Below are 12,426 nucleotides of genomic sequence, written 5' to 3'. Positions count from 1 at the left end.
TGCTTTTCCTGGTCCAGAATACAATCTAAGACCCAATACTGAATTTAGTTTCGTGCCCTATAATCACCTCAAGTCGGGGACAGTTCCTCAGTCTTCCTTAACCATGCATGACCTTGACACATTTGAAGAGCTGGGAGCAGTTATTTCGTAAAATGTCCCACAAGTGAGATTTGTCTCATGTTTCTTCATGATTAAATTTGGGTTCTACATTTTTGTCAAGCATCCTACACCAGTAATACTGTGCCCTTCTCAGTGAATCTCATCAGGAGGGGCATGAAATCAATGTCTCTCAGTACTGGTGAAATTAACTTTGATCACTTTGTTTAGGTGGTGTCTGTCCACCAGTGTTCTCCCCTGTAGTACTCTTTTTTCTTCTGGAATTAATATATCTTGTGGGGAGACACTTTAAGACTATGTTAATACCCTTTTTCTCATCATACTTCTACCAACAGATTTTGTCATACATAGATGATACTTGCTTGCAAGCAACAATAATTTTGCCTAATGGTGATTTTCTATTTCCATCCTTCTTTCTACATTTATTAGTTTGAATTCTACTGTAAACAAGAATTCTTTATTCTTCCTATATTCTTTTTAGTAAAACATTCCTAACTTTCGATGTTATCAGAGACCATCATGTTGACTCCACAGAATCCTTGGTATCTGACTTTTGGGTCTGCCCAGTTTTGAGGTATTCACTTCTGTGCCACCATAAAGAAAAATGCCTTCTTTATTTTGCATTTAAACCTTATGATTTTAGTTGCCATTAATAGAATTTTTGAAAGAGGAGTGTGCTAAATGTCTTGCACTTAGCACACTTAGTGAAGAGGATGTTTTAATTATTCAAGAGAACTGCTTTTATGCAATTCGGGTGTACCCTTTACACATAAAAATTAATGCTAAATAGATGTAATTTCCATCTATTCATTAAAACAAATCCCAAAGCAGTCCAGAAATCCTTAGTAGCCTAATGTTATTCTTGGCACTTGAAAACAAAACTACTTTTCTTAAAGAAGGAAAACCATAACCTGTGTTTTATAAAACACTTATTCTCACTAATGGTGACCTTCTTGCTCCTTTTTTCCAAGTACCCTCCCTGTTTCCTTCTCCTAAGCAACCATTCACTCAACACTATTTTACCGAGAACCTACTGTGTGCCAGCCTCTTTTCTAAATTCTGGGGCCAAACCAGTGGATAAAACAGACCTAAACTCCGCCCTTTTGAGCTTCCAGTTTATTCAGGGGAAATAGACTACAAACAAATTCTTTAAGTGGTAGCTGCTTTGCAGTAACATTAAGAATCACAGGGGCAGAGAAACCTCTAATTTAGATAGCATGAACAAGGAAAGCCCCTCAGAAGAGGTAGGTGTGGTCAGATTTGAACAGAGAACAGAAAGAAGTCAGGGAGAAGCTGTGTGCCTTGGGGCAGAAGGCACAATTCAGGAAAGGAGCAGCAAGTGCAAGGTTCTGTTTTAGGGGCAATGATTGGGTTGCATTTGCTAGTGGGAGGGGTTGTTGTGTGTCCCCTTTTGCTGTATGTACACAGCCTTCTTTTGCTAAGTCTTGCATTTTTAGTACCTTCCCATCTGCTTCTCCTCTCTGCTTAATTTTTTCAACATGTAGTTTTGAATATATTTCCTTGAGGCCTGATATAGGGGATGGATAGATAAATAGATGATAGATAGATAGATGGATAGATAGATAGATAGATAGATAGATAGATAGATAGATAGAGATAAATATTAATATAATGTATATACAGAGAGAGTGACTCCTTTTTTTTGATGTGTGACTGCAGACAGCTTTTAAGCCTTGCCTCTCCCTCTTACCTCTCTGCACCACACCCACACCTGGGCAAGCTGCTCAGAAAGCCTGGGTGCGCCCTCCTTTGGTATAGCATCTGAACCAAATTTGGGGTAAAGATTCACAACACACACCCATCTGTGCTGGTCAGTACAATAGGCGCGAGCCACAGCTATTGAGCACCTCAATTGGAAACATGGCAGGATGTGCTGTACATGCAAAATACACTTTGGGTCTCAAAGACAATATGAAAGAGGCTGGACAACATACAGACCCTGTCTCTACAAAAAACGAAACAATTAGCCCAGCGTGGTGGTGCACGTCTGTTGTCCTAGCTACTTGGGAGGCTGAGGCTGAAGGATTGCTTAAGCCTGAGAGGTCCAAGCTGCAGTGAGCTTTGATCACACCAGTATACTCCAGCCTGGGTGAGCCTGTCTCTAAAATAAAATAAAATAATAAAAAACAAAGATAGTATGAAAGAATGTAAAATATCCTATTAATAATTTTTAAGTTGCTGGCACGGTGGTTCACAGCTGTAATCCCAGCACTTTGGGAGGCCGAGGTGGGTGAATCACCTGAGGTCAGGAGTTCGAGACCAGCCTGGCCAACATGGTGAAACCCTGTCTCTACTAAAAAATACAAAAATTAGCCGGATATGGTGGCGGGTGCCTGTAAACTCAGCTACTTGGGAGGCTGAGGCAGGAGAATTGCGGGAACCCGGGAGGCGGAGGTTGCCATGAGCCAAGATTGTGCCATTGCACACTAGCCCGGGCCAACAACAGCGAGACTCTGTCTCAAAAATAATAATAATAATAATTTTTAAGTTGATTGTATGATAAAATAATATATATATCAAGTTTAAAGTATTATTAACATTAATTTCACCTTTTTAAACCTTTTTAATGGGAGTACAGCATTTTTGTTTTGTAGAGCTGGGGTTTCTCACTATGTTGCTCAGGTTGGCCTTGACCTCCTAGGCTTAAGCAAGCAGTCCTCCCGTCTTGGCCTCCCAAAGTGCTGGGATTATGGGCATGAGCACTGCACCTGGCTACATGAAAATTTTTAATTAAATATATGGCTCATATTTGTCATTCACCTTCTACTTCTGTTAGATAGCATTTATATATTCCAAAGTAGTAACAATGACTATGTCTTAGTTTGTTACTTTTTTTAAATTCCTTCTTTTGGATTCTCTGTATTCTCTGAGCATGTATTTAAAAATAAAAAGACATTTCTTGGAGTTGTTGTTGGTGGAGGTAGGAAGGCCTTTTGGAGGATCTGAGAAGGAAAGGTCTCCCTACCCAAAAAGTCCAGAAAGGGAAAACATTTTCCAATCAGCCATGATTCTGAAACTGACATCTGCCCTCTCTCCACTGTTTAATTAATCTAAACTTGACCTGAGGCTGCCTCCATACCTTGAGTCCCTATGTAATGAACTGCAACCTAACTTGGTATGAACTGACCTAAAGCTAATTTAATATGTTTTTGTAGCTAATAGCTGAGCCTCAGCAGTAAAACACAGCAGCAAACCTCCAATCAATCATAGGCTGCCAACTGATCAGACCATGCTCAAATAAAGCAAACACCTAGCTGTAACCAATCAAGCTGTCTCTGTACCTCACTTCCGTTTGCTGTTCATAAATGCTGTCAGCCCATATCGTGGAGCAGAGTTCTCTGAACTTCTGCTGGTTCTGAGAGCTGCCCTATTGACAAGTCATTCTTCGCTCAGTTAAATTTGGTTAAATTTAACTTATCTATAAAGATTTACTTTCAACACTGTACATATACTGTTAGAGACAGGCAGCCTCTCTCTACAAGTATTGGAGGAAATGACTTTCTAATGGTGACTCTGGAGTTTGCAAATGCATTGGTGTGCCTTGCCCTGCAAGCCCTGGCTCGTTAGCACTGATATGCTGCTGTCATACATAGGAAGCCCAAGGTGCTGCTGACTACGACTTTCCTGTGTGCATCTCTAGGGTTGCCATATGTGCTTAATCCAGTCCATATCTACTCTCTACAAGCCCTCAGTGTCCCAGATCCTTGTCCACAAACCTGGAGGACCAAGCTGGGGATGGCTGTCCAAGCATGGATCCGCCTGCTTTGCAGACTGCTTTGCAGGGTAATGTTTTGGAACAAACTCTACAGACTTAGTCATGTAAAATGTTATTGCATTGAAGAGGTCAGAATTCAGAGCACACTTGGCTGATCCAGCAACTGAATTTTACTACTACTGACTCTGATGAACAGAAAACAACTCTTCCACCTGTACATAGGCAGTCAACTCTTTCTACCAGAAAAGGAATGGACAGTAAGAGAAGGCAGAACGGGGGGAAGAAATCAAATGGATTTAATTAGATCATCATATAAAAACTACAAATGTCCTATCATTTTTCAGAAAGATTCAATGTCTGCTTTCAAAGGATTTTACTGTATGTATTTTCTTCACACAAGTACATTTTAAAATTTAAGTCCGAGTGATTTCAATTCTGTAAATTTTGAAATTTCACTGAGTAAGAAAAATACTGACTACTGACCCTCAAGAAGCAAGTCTACACAAATAGGCAAATTTGTAAGTTTATTGTTGGGGCTCTGAAAATGATACCCCAAAGTATGGGGCTTTCACGCAGAGTGCTTTGAACTAAGGGAGAATCAAAGCCTCCCTGAACTTCTGCCCTGCTGTGTCTCACCCGTTTCAAAAGCACAGGGAAGGGTGGTCTCTGAACTTGCCTCATCTGCCTAAAGATAGATCTTCCAAAAAGGCACTCAATTGTCATGAGTTTCCTCCCCAGGAATCTCATTAATTAGGAAAAATTAACTGTATCACAGGAGGAGAACAGACTGAAGGTAAGTGCCAAGCCCAGATATTGTCACAAACTATCACTTATTCTTCTGAGGGCTGCTCCAAGACAACCTTTATTACTCTGGAGACTGTTTATCTGCATAACAAGACAACTTTTATTCACCATGCATTTCCTCTCCTTTCCCTCCCATAATTTGTGTCATGCCCCACCCCCAAATTAAGCTCCAAGCCTCAATTCCTTTCTGTAGCTCAGGATGCTACAGAAACTTTTATCATCTAGCCCTTCTTTGAGTCTCATATTTTGTGAGATTCCCATGCCTATGCACATAATTAAAATTGTTTTTTCCTGTTAATCTATCTACTGTCTATTTACTTCCCAGACTCACTGATCAAACCTTAAGAGGGTAGAGAGAAAGGTTTTCTGCCTTACATTACATTCCACCCAAGATCCACAAATAGAGAAAATTTTACTTTTAGATAATGAAAAAGTTACCCAAAATATACAAACCCTCATATTTGACTTTACTCTTCTAACTCTGCAAACTGAAGCCACCACTAGCTACTACAATTTGACCACCAAGGTATACATTTTTCTAACAGCTGTAATGAGGTATAGTTCACATACTATACAAGTGACTCTTTTAAAGTGTCTAATTCAACGGGTTTTCTACACTTACAGAGTTGTGCACCCATCACCACAATAAATTTTGGAATATTTTCAATACCCCAAAAAGAAGCACAGCACCCCTTCACCATCAACACCTGATATGGTGTGCATATTTGTCCCTCCAAATCTCATGTTGAAATTTGATCCCCAATGTTGGAAGTGGGACCAGATGAGAGCTGTTTGGGTCATGGGAGTGGAACCCTCATGAATGGCTTGAGCCATCCTCTTGGTGATGAGTGAGTTCTTGCTCTATTAGTTTACATGACAGCTAATTGTTTAAAGGAGCCTGGGACCTCTCCCCTCTCTCTCACTTCCTCTCTTGCCATATGATATGCCAGCTCCCCCTTTGCATTCCACCATAATTGTAAGCTCCCTGAGGCCTCACCAGAAGCAAAGTGGATGCTGACACCATGCTTCCTGGACAGCTGCAGAACTGTGAGCCAAATAAACCTCTTTTCTCTACAAACTACTCAGCCTTAGATATTCCTTTATAGTAATGCAAAACAGACTAACACAAATCCCAATCCCAGTATCCCTCCTCCTCTACAAGGTCCTAGGCAACCACAATCTACTTTCTGTCTCTGTGGGTTTGTCTGTTCTGGACATTTTATATAAACTGAATTATATAATATGTGGTCCTTTGTGACTTTCTTCTTTTACTTAGCATAATATTTTCAAGGTTCATACATGTTGTAGCGTGTATCAGTACTTCATTCCTTTTGTTCCTGAGCAATATTTGATTGCATTGACATGCCACATTTTATTTACCCATTTATCAGTTGATGGACATTTGGGTTGTTTCCAGTTTTTTACTATTATGGCTAATGCTGCTATGAATATTCATGTACCTAAGTGTAATTTTAAAGTTAAGTAATTCTTGCCTAAGGCTTAGGATACATCCCCCCAAAAAATGAGAATAAAGCAAAGTTTTGCAAAGCAGCAAAGCAGAACTTTACTCTGTCAGTGATTGCCACTCTTCAGTCACCTTTTCCCATGGAAGATAGTCCTTAACAGCCTGATTTGGGAACATCAAAAGAGGTCCATCTAAAAATGTTGTGTTAAGCAGATTCAAACACATTTTTTTTGTTTTGTTTTGTTTTGTTTGAGACCAAGTTTCACTCTTGTTGCCCAGGCTGGAATGCAATGGCGTGATCTCGGCTCACTGCAACCTCCACCTCCCAGGTTCAAGTGATTCTCCTGCCTCATGCTGAATACAGTGAGTTCTAAATTTATCTTCAAAGAATCAGTATGTCAGTATGTTCCATTCTTTGTTCTCCATTTTAAAGTTTAACTTCCTTGTTCTCCTCGCCCGTAGTTTCAGTAAACAACTTTTTCCACCAGTTCTAATCAGCAGTTCACATCTGTTCCCCTGGTCACCTGCTCTGTCCTGAGTCACCCCTGGTCTTCTGTTCCATCTGAGTCACCCCTGGTCACCTGCTCTGACCTGAATCATCCTGAGTTCTCTTTTCTGTAACCGCCCTTCCCACCAAACTACTCACCCCGCCACTCTGACTTGTTCCCCTTCTCTCTTTAAAATAGCCAATTGGAATTATCTTAGACTGTGTGGTCCAACCCTAGCCAATAGGGGAACGACATAGCAGTAGGGGCTACCTGCATCAGGAATAAAAACCGCTTCCCCTCCCTTGTTCAGGTGTGCTCTCACCATTGCTCCATCCACGAGTCACACTCTTCTATAGAAGTAAAATTGCCTTGCTGAGAAAATTAAATTTATGTTTGAGTGCTATTTCTTTTGTGGCACCAAAAGTTTATTTATAACACTCAGCTTCCCAAGTAGCTGGAATTACAGGCATGCACCACCATGCCCAGCTAATTTTGTGTTTTTAGTAGAGATAAGGTTTCATCATGTTGGTCACGCTGGTCTCGAACTCCTGACCTCAAATGATCCGCCTGCCTTGACCTCCCAAAGTGCTGGAATTACAGACATGAGCCACTACACCCAGCCTCAAACACATGTATTTATTGCATGTCTAATGTAGCGGAGAAAAAATAATTTTTTTCTACTTTTCATGATTTTTAGCTGATACAACTAAAATTCCTATAACAAAAGACAGATTAACAACAGAAAAACAAACATGTATGTCTCATTTATACCACGGGAGATACACAGGGAAAATGAGTAATTCTCTAAGAGGTGGTTTAAATTCCATCTACCAAAACAAAAAAAAAGGGGGCGGGGTGGGGAAGGTCCAGTTTTGCCAAGATGGCCAGGCAAAACACCATAAAACAGCATTAGGTTTGTTATGCAGATTTAAGTCAGTGTCTTCTCCACTGGTAGGAGTGTATAATGATGTACAGTCATCCTTCTCTTCCTGGTGCAGAGAGGAAAACACCCTTAAATTGGAGATTTCCTTTGTAAATGTAAATTTTCCTTACAAAAGGGTAATTTCTACTCTTGTTTTCAGAGCTTCTCCTAGGTCTGCTATTTCTTAAAATAATTAGATCAACATAATCCTTATGCTAAAGGAGCATATTTTGGGGTGATATATTCTAGTCCAGTACAGTCATGTACTGGGGTGATGTGTCTTGAACCTCATCACTAATAAATAAAAAGTGCTATTTGTAGTGGGTAAATAATTTTAAAATATTTAAAAAACTTTTTCTATATATTTTTTGTACCTCTTGGTCTTCCTCTGCATCCCTACCCCATTCAGTCATTCATTGCCTCAAGGAATAGATAACTCAAAGAATAGCAGAGAACAAAGGCTTTTGGATTTGTTATTGAACTGAACTTGGGTCTGCTCACTTGGCATAGCAAAGCCAAAAGCTGACATCAAGATTTGCTGTGAGATACTGCAGCTGTAGGTAAACAGCAGCAACAAAAACAAAATAAATTAATCATTAATTATAAAAAAAAGATATTCAATGAGAGAAAGAAAAGGATTTATTGTGGGATGTCAAGCAAGGAGAATTGGTCAGATAATGCTTAAGGCCCAAACTCCCCATGGCTTATCAGCAAGAGATTTTAAGGGCAGGGGTACATTTCTGGAAAGCAGAAGTTATAGGCAAAATTGTAAATCAATATATGGAGGTTATACATTGGTTTAGCTCAAAAAGGCAGGATATGTTGAAGCCGGGGCTTATAGGTCATAGATAGATTCAGTGATTCTTTGATTTGCAATTGGTTAAGAAAACAAATCTGTGTCTTAAAAACTTGGGGTCCACAGAAAGGAATGTTCAGGTTTGGACTGTGTGCATGACCTTCTTCAGGCCCCTCAGGAAGAAAATTAGAACAAGGAATGGCAGTCAGAGTTCAGTCTACGTGACAGCCTATGTAACATTTTCCATCTGGTGGGAGTCTGGGTTTCTGAAAAATAACTCAGGGACATATGTCAAGATGTTATCTTTAGTTTTTATAGGGAACCAAATATCTGTGTCTCTAACTTACTTGGGTGGCTATTGTTTTAAATTATTATTACCTTTTTGCTTATCAGGTTGCTCATTTATTTCTCAAGGCTAGCCAAGTGCCTGGAATTTCCCTTGAGATGACTCAAAATTTTCCTTTATTTCCATGCTTGGGGGAGGGGGCAGTGGGGCAAAAGGGCCCTGAAAGGGGCCTCCTGCTCTCAGATTTTGAATCTTGGAAACCAGGCAATAAATTTAAGAACATATGTGATGAGTTAGATTGAAGTAATGCATTATATCAAAGTTTTCTATCCTTCCCCACCAATTAAATTAAGTTATTCCAGAATTGAGGAAGAGAGAAGGTATGAGAGAAAAGTGAGCCCAGAAAGGAACCCCTGGAGAACCACAGGAAGGTTTATAGGATTACAGAGCAAAGTAATTGTGTGTCTCTCTTCCCTGGCAGAGCTTAAAAGAGGTGCCACAACCTCAGAGAAGAAATGACTGCAGGGTGTGCTTAGACAGAGGGAACCTAAACAGCCTTGCAAGAGTTTCCCCTTAATTCAGCACAGAGTGATGACAAAAAGATGACTTTATGCTGCTAAGAGTGGCTCTGAAGTACCACAGGGTTTTAGCTCCATTAATGTCCTAGGGTTGAGGGAAGCACAGGAATTCTATGCATTCAGCAGAAGTATAGATGTAACAAGGAACATTCATTGACCTAACTTAGAACAAGGAATGATGTAGCAGTGACCTATGTGGATCAGTGGCCAAGATCCAGGGCAGATTTTGGAGATCTTAGCAGAAGCCAGCATGACTAGTGATATGGTTTGGCTCTGTGTCCCCACCCATATCTCATCTTGTAGCTCCCATAATTCCCATGTGCCATGGGAGGGACCTGGTGGGAGATGATTGAATCGTGGGGTGGGTCATTCCCATGTTGTTCTCTTGATAGTGAATGAGTCTTATGAGACCTGATGGTTTTAAAAATGTGAGTTTCTCTGCACAAGCTCTCTTTGCCTGCTTCCATCCACATAAGATGTAGCTTGTTTCTCCTTGCCTTCTGCCATGAATGTGAGGCCTCCCCAGCCATGTGGAACTGTAAGACCAATAAACCTCTTTCTTTTGTAAATTGTCCAGTCTCAGGTATGTCATTATCAGCAGCGTGAAAATGGACTAATATAGTAAATTTGTACCAGGAGTGGGGTTCTCATAAAAAGATAACCAAAAGTGTGGAGGTGACTTTGGAACTGGGTAGTAGGCAGAGGTTGGAACAGTTTGGAGGGCTTAGAAGAAGACAGAAAAATGTTGGAAAGTTTGGAACTCCCTAGAGACATGTTGAACGGCTTTGCCCAAAATGCTGATAGTGATATGGGGACAACAGAGTCCAGGCTGAGGTGGACTCAGATGGAAATGAGGAACTTGTTGGGTACTGGAGTAAAGGTGACTCTTCTTATATTATAGCAAAGAGACTGGTGGCATTTTGACCCTGTCCTAGAGATTTGTAGAACTTTTAACTTGAGAGAGATGATTTAGGGTATCTGGTGGAAGAAATTTCTAAGCAGCAAAGCATTCAAGAGGTGACTTGGGTGCTGTTAAAGGCATTCAGTTTTATAAGGGAAGCAGAGCATGAAAGTTCAGAAAATTTGCAGCCTGACAATGATAGAAAAGAAAATCCCATTTTCTGAGGAGAAATTCAAGCTGGCTGCAGAAATTTGCATAAATAACAAGGAGCCAAATGTTAATCCCCAAGATAATGAAGAAAATGTCTCCAGGGCATGTCAGAGATCTTCACAGCAGCCCCTCCCATCACAGGCCGGGAGGCCTAGGAGGAAAAGATGGTTTCATGGGCCAGGCCCAGGGTCCCCATGCTGTGTGCAGCCTAGGGACTTGGTGCCCTGTGTCCCAACCACTCCAGCCATGGCTGAAAGGGGCCAATGTACAGCTCAGGCTGTGGCTTCAGAAGGTCCAAGCCTTAAGCCTTGGCAGCTACCACGTGATGTTGAGCCTGCAAGTGCACAGAAGTCAAGAATTGAGGTTTGGGAACCTGTGCCTAGATTTCAGAAAATGTATGAAAATGCCTGGATGCCCAGGCAGAAGTTTGCTGTAGCAGTGGAATCCTCATGGAGAACCTCTGCTAGGGCAGTGTAGAAGGGAATTATGGGGTGGGACCCACCGCACAGAGTTCCTACTGGGGTACAACCTAGTGAAGCTGTGAGAAAAAGGCCACCATCCTCCAGACCACAGAATGGTAGATGCACTGACAGCTTGCACTGTGCACCTGGAAAAGCTGCAGACACTCAATGCCAGATTGTGAAGGCAGCTGGGAGAGAGGCTGTACCTTGCAAAGTCACAGGGGCAGAGCTGCCCAAGACCTCGGGAACCTACTTCAGCATGACCTGAATGTGAGACATGGATTTGAAGGAGATCATTCTGGAGCTTTAAGATTTGACTGCTCTGCTGGATTTTGGAATTGCATGGGGCCTGTAGCCCCTTTGTTTTGGCCAATTTCTCTTATTTGGAATGGCTGTATTTATGCAATGCCTGTACCCCCATTTTATTTAAGAAGTAACTAACTTGCTTCTGATTTCACAAGTTCATACGTGGAGGACACTTGACTTGTCTTGGATGAGACTTTGTACTGTGAACTTTTGAGTTAATGCTGAAATGAGTTGAGACTTTGGGGGACTAATGGGAAGGCATGATTGGTTTTGAAATATGAAGATATGAGATTTGGAATGGGTCAGGGGCAGAATGATATTGTTAGGTTCTGTGTCCCTACCCAAATTTCATCTTGTAGCTCCCATAATTCCTACGTGTTGTGGGAAGGACCCAGTAGGAGATGATTGAATCATGGGGCAGGTCTTCCCCATACTGTTCTCTTGATAGTGAATGGGTTTCACAAGATCTGATCGTTTTACAAATGAGAGTTTATCTGCAAAAGCCTTCTTTGCCTGCTGCCATCCACGTAAGATGTGACTTGCTCCTCCTTGCCTTCCACCCTGATTGTGAGGCCTCCTCAGCCATGTGGAACTGTAAGTCCATAAACCTCTCTTTTTTTTTTTTTTTTTGAGATGGAGTTTCTCTCTTGTTGCCCAGGCTGGAGTGTGATGGTACGATCTCAGCTCACTGCAACCTCTGCCTCCCAGGTTCAAGCAATTCTCCTGCCTCAGCCTCCCAAGTAGCTGGGATTACAGGCATGTGCCACCACGCCCAGCTAATTTTTTCTATTTTTAGTAGAGATGGGGTTTCTCCATGTTGGTCAGGCTGGTCTCAAACTCCCGACCACAGGTGATCCACCCGCCTCAGCCTCCCAAAGTGCTGGGACTACAGGCGTGAGCCACTGCGCCCAGCTCATAAACCTCTTTCTTTTGTAAATTGCCCAGTCTCAGGTATGTCTTTACCAGCAGCTTGAAAACAGACTAATACACTAGGTGACTACTAAAGACCAGATACCTCTTCATCTCAATTCCATATACCCAATGTCTTGGCATGATGTAAGACCCCAGTGCTTAGACCCAACACTGGGGAAAAGACAGGAAACCTCATATTGACCAAGATTAAGTTTCTGCTACTCAGAAAAATAAGGGATCTTAAAATAAATTCTCTAATAGAAAAATAAAATCATATTTCTGAATTAACAGTCTCAGATTTGTACATGTGAATTTTTTAAGAGTAATTTCAAGATCCCAGGAACTTGGCTCCAATGTTGTCCAAGTTCTGATTCCCCAGATCCTAAGATTTCATTTCTTTTCTAGAGATAGCCTAACTCTTCTCATTTGACCTCAAAATCTTGC

Source organism: Hylobates moloch, unplaced genomic scaffold (genome assembly GCF_009828535.3).
Source record: "Hylobates moloch isolate HMO894 unplaced genomic scaffold, HMol_V3 SCAFFOLD_6, whole genome shotgun sequence".
NCBI classification, from domain to species: Eukaryota; Metazoa; Chordata; class Mammalia; order Primates; family Hylobatidae; genus Hylobates; species Hylobates moloch.
This window is presented reverse-complemented; position numbering follows the sequence as displayed.